Raw genomic sequence first — 4026 nt, forward strand, 5'->3', positions numbered from 1 at the left:
TTTTTGCTGGTTTAAAAGGCTATTTTTTTGGTAAATGGTACAGCTGACTGTAACTTTGTGCAAAAGAAATCGTTGTGGGGGCTAAGGGCTCTGTGCCTGCAGCAGTCCTCAGGCAGACTCAACGTGTGGCGTTGATGGTGGTGAGACTTCGAGTGAGTGGTTTGTTTGGGGTGGTGGGTTTTTGTTTTTTGGGTTTTTTATGATGGCTAATTTGTTTAACAGGGGAAAGGAAAGCAAAAAAAAAAAAACCCCTTATTTTCAGTTCAAGGTGACATTATAATGTGAAAATAATGAAACTTTTATTTAAACAGCTGTTCTATTCCAAATAAAAGTGGTCTGAAATCACAGTGACCTATCCAGTTTTGCTGGAACATGCAGAATAAAGGACAGTGCCGCACCTCTTGGTGAAGGGCCTGCGGCTGCTCCCTTGGCTGCCCTGAGCAGGGCTTGTGCCTTCCCGGGGGCAAGATGAAGGTCCCTGCTTTCGAGGCGTAGCCTGTCCCAGCCCAGTCTTAATGAAGCCACTTTCCTGCTTTCAACCGAGTACAGGGGTGCCAAAAATTAGGGTCCTACCGGCCTAGCGAGGCTGCGAGAAGCCCCAAGGCGCGGCTTCCCGGGCCGCATTGTGGGAAATGGCTGCCTGGGCTCACCCCCGCCTTGCTGGAGCAGTGGCACGGCCCGTCCCCCCCCCGCCGCGGGTGGTACGTCCCAAGCCTTTATAAGCAGCCGCCGCGGCTGGAGCCGCCCTTTCGTTCTGCGTGCCTGGCGGCGGGGCAGGTGGCGTGCGTGGGGTCCTGCGCGGGGCCGGGGCCGTCGGGCGTCGTGGCAGGGGGGAGGCGGAGGCCCGGTTTGCGGAGCGAGGCGCCCTTACCGTTTAGCAGGCTGAGGTGAGTGCCCTCACGTACACCCCACCCCTCCCCCCCCTTTCCTGCAGTCGTGGCGTCCGCTGGGCCTCCCCGTCCTCAGGGCCGCTCGGGCTGGGCCCGACCATTAGAGGGAGCGAAGGGGGGGGGTATGAGGGGGAACGGGCCGGGCTGGGGGGCGCCGGTGGTGACGTGGGGCCCGAGTCCCGCGCGCAGGGGAGGGGCGTGGCCTCGGAGCACGTGGCGCCTGACTGCCCTTGTCCCCGCAGGCCGGCCATGGAGGCGGGCAGCGGCACCGGGCGCTCCCGCAGCCGCGCTAGGGCTGCTGAAACGGCTCCCCGGTAAGTTACAAAGTGGCTCGGCTGGGTTGGGAGGCCTGGGAGCTGGCTGTGCGTGCGTGAGGTAACGCCAGGTATTGCTGCTCTTTGCTGCCTTCGGCGAGCTCGTGGAGCTCGCAGTGAGAGGCTTGGCAGGGTAAAGCCTGTTCACATTCGGTTACTGCCCTCCCCATGAGCCCCTGGCTGCTTTCAGCCTGGTCCCTTGCTGCTCGCAGCGTCACATACCGCTGGGACAGAGCCCTGCCAAGCTCACAGCTCCGTAAGGGCGGTGGAGATGAGACTTGGCCTGGTTAGTGCGTGGTATGCGTGTGCCTTCCGTGGATTTTTATTGTTACGGCGCTCTTTTTAGCGAACAGGTCACTTTTTTGTTTGTTCGATGTGCCAAACACTTTCTGTGCAATGAACGTTACAACCTTAGAATTGGTGGTGTGTGGAATTTAAATTTAAAACCTGCCCTTACGGGGAATGCAATCTGGCAAGCTGTGTAAGGGAGATTTCTGAGTTTCCTGACTAAAAATATTTTAGAGGGGATTGTTGACTACTAAAAGCTATCTGATAAAGATTTTGATGCTTCATGATGTAAACATGAACACGAGTGGAATTAAAGCAGACTGTTGGTGGTGAGGTTCTGGGTTTTTTGTTTTTCTGGATAAACCTACTTTATAATTTTCTAAAATTGCTGTTGAAGAGTATTCTACTAATGCTTCTTTTGCTTTTATTCCCACAGCAGAAAGATGTCCTGAAGTAAAGAGTAAGTTCAAGTTTATTTTGTGTTAAGGTGTGCAAAGTTGTGAAGAAAGTTCCAGGCGTTTACTTACACGCTAATGATGTAAAGCAGTTAAATATAGGACTGTTAGTTGAAATTAACCTCTAACAATTCTGTCTTAAAAAGTTAAATAAAAACTAATTAAAACTAATTTTATGTACCATTAACAGAGCTAATGCCTTTTATAAATGAAGGGGAAGATGTACAACTGTTGGTTCAAGATGAAACAATTACTGCGTTTTAAGTAATCATACAAAAGTTGTTGGCTGTTGATGATGATAACCCTGAATAGGAAGTGCCGTCAGATGCGAGAACTGACGATAACCTTCTTACTTGTCTGAAATACAGCTACTTGCATGCAGAGTTTGAGTTCTAGAAATCTGTCTTCTAGAACTCATCGGGCAACTTCTATTTATACTTGCTTTCTGTGAAAAGTGCTCTTGTAATATCTAACATGGCTTCATGTCCATCTCTTTCACTTCATCTGCAGAGCCTGGTCTTTCCAGATAAATGTGACACAATTAGGACTGGGAGCAGGTCACTCTTTGGAGATGGCCCTCATGTGAAGGTAAGTGATAAATTTCACTGGACCATGTAGAGCTTTATACAAGGTGGAATCTAAGTTGAGAATAAATGAGGCTTCTAGGCTGCCAAAAACTTGAGAGGCGTATTTTGTAGGCTCAAACTTTATAGCTTAAATCCATCTGCTTTCCCTCCTCTGTTCCTCAAAATTTAAAACCCTGTGATACTTATTTCCTGGTATCTTTATATTTAGGTATAGCTTGCAGGTTTCAGCTGCCATATACTGATTGTTACTAATGTCTACCAATTGATGCTACAGCTCTTCAGAAGTCCTGTGGAAGGCAGTGAGACAGGAAGAACAGGAGATTCTTCTGGGTGAGTTTAATATTTGGTGTGCTGTTAGTTCAATGTGGTGTTTTCTGGCTCCAGTCTTGGAAACATTACCTAGTTTTGAACATTCTTATTGGCTATGTTTCTATTTCTGTATATTCTTAGCTCTAAAATTATAATTAATGAAGTTCTAGGCAAAAAAAAATTAGACTAAAATATGGACAGTAAACATATAAGAGAAGCTGTCTTCTGCTCTACAGTTTTGCTGACAGCACTGTAGAGCAAAGGGATAGAGGTCTTGCTTCTGCTAGAAATGCGTCAATTTACCTAAAGATATCATATGATGAAACTAAACCAAAAATTGCTGGAATTACCGGCAGATTGACTGGTGGTGAGCAAAGGTTTTTCTGATGATATCCCTCATGTTAATAACTGGGTAAATACTTAGTGTTGAATGGTTAACTTACCTATGCTGTTGTATTACAGGTGCTTATGCTGAAAATGTCTGATGAAGAAGGAATCCAATAAAACGTGCGTGAGCTTGGGGACTAGTGTTTGTAAACATTACATATTTTTCTGCACTAAGATGTTAAAAAATGGTAACGGTTGCAGTTTTGATCACACATACATTAAAATTCTCTCAAAAAACCCCGTGTCTGTTTTTTGTCACTTTACTGCATTAAGGAATGACTTTCCATTACGCAGCACATCCTTAATGAACATGCTGAGCACTCCTGTAGTTTGCTATCATATCATATAGCAGATGTATACACACTGCAGTATAATTACTGCAGATAATGTGAATGGGTTTTAGTTGTGTAAGCATTCTGTGTGGTGTTTGGTAATTTACTTGCTTTACTAAACAGTTTAAACAAGTGATATTAATACTGCTGCTGTAATTACTGGCGAGATTAGGCCTTAGATACTCTAACAGCAAGAAGAACAAATGCAACTATTTCTGTAGCTTGTTCCAGGCTTGCTATTTCTTCATTGTTTTGGCCTCAGCCTTTCTTAAAGTCTGTTACAGAGGTAGCAGAATCTGTTCCTGCAGCAATAGCATTCTAGGCAATGTTCTGCATCTCTTCTAAATAATGGTCCAAATGTGCGAATCTAAAAGTAATTGCCAGATGTGGAAAAAGGGAAGAGATACTCATACTCTGCAATTTGTCAGCATTCTTGTGTCGCTAGTAAGAGTAAAAAAGGGCTG

The 4026-nt window shown here is 45.9% G+C and overlaps 1 long non-coding RNA gene and 2 other non-coding genes across 3 annotated transcripts; all 3 read left to right on the forward strand.

Annotated features, from left to right (window-relative positions):
* The first annotated feature begins 850 nt into the window (after window positions 1–850).
* On the forward strand, window positions 851–3430 carry LOC142594737 (uncharacterized). Its single transcript, XR_012831558.1, has 5 exons — window positions 851–887; window positions 1929–1952; window positions 2458–2535; window positions 2809–2864; window positions 3306–3430. It is a non-coding gene; the product is annotated as an uncharacterized LOC142594737 (long non-coding RNA).
* Window positions 2236–2310, forward strand: LOC142594765 (small nucleolar RNA SNORD49). Its single transcript, XR_012831572.1, has one exon. It is a non-coding gene; the product is annotated as a small nucleolar RNA SNORD49 (small nucleolar RNA).
* Window positions 3158–3232, forward strand: LOC142594774 (small nucleolar RNA SNORD65). The gene has a single exon (XR_012831580.1). It is a non-coding gene; the product is annotated as a small nucleolar RNA SNORD65 (small nucleolar RNA).
* Window positions 3431–4026: the final 596 nt, after the last annotated feature.

The sequence above is a fragment of the Pelecanus crispus genome, chromosome 12, assembly GCF_030463565.1.
Source record: "Pelecanus crispus isolate bPelCri1 chromosome 12, bPelCri1.pri, whole genome shotgun sequence".
NCBI classification, from domain to species: domain Eukaryota; kingdom Metazoa; phylum Chordata; class Aves; order Pelecaniformes; family Pelecanidae; genus Pelecanus; species Pelecanus crispus.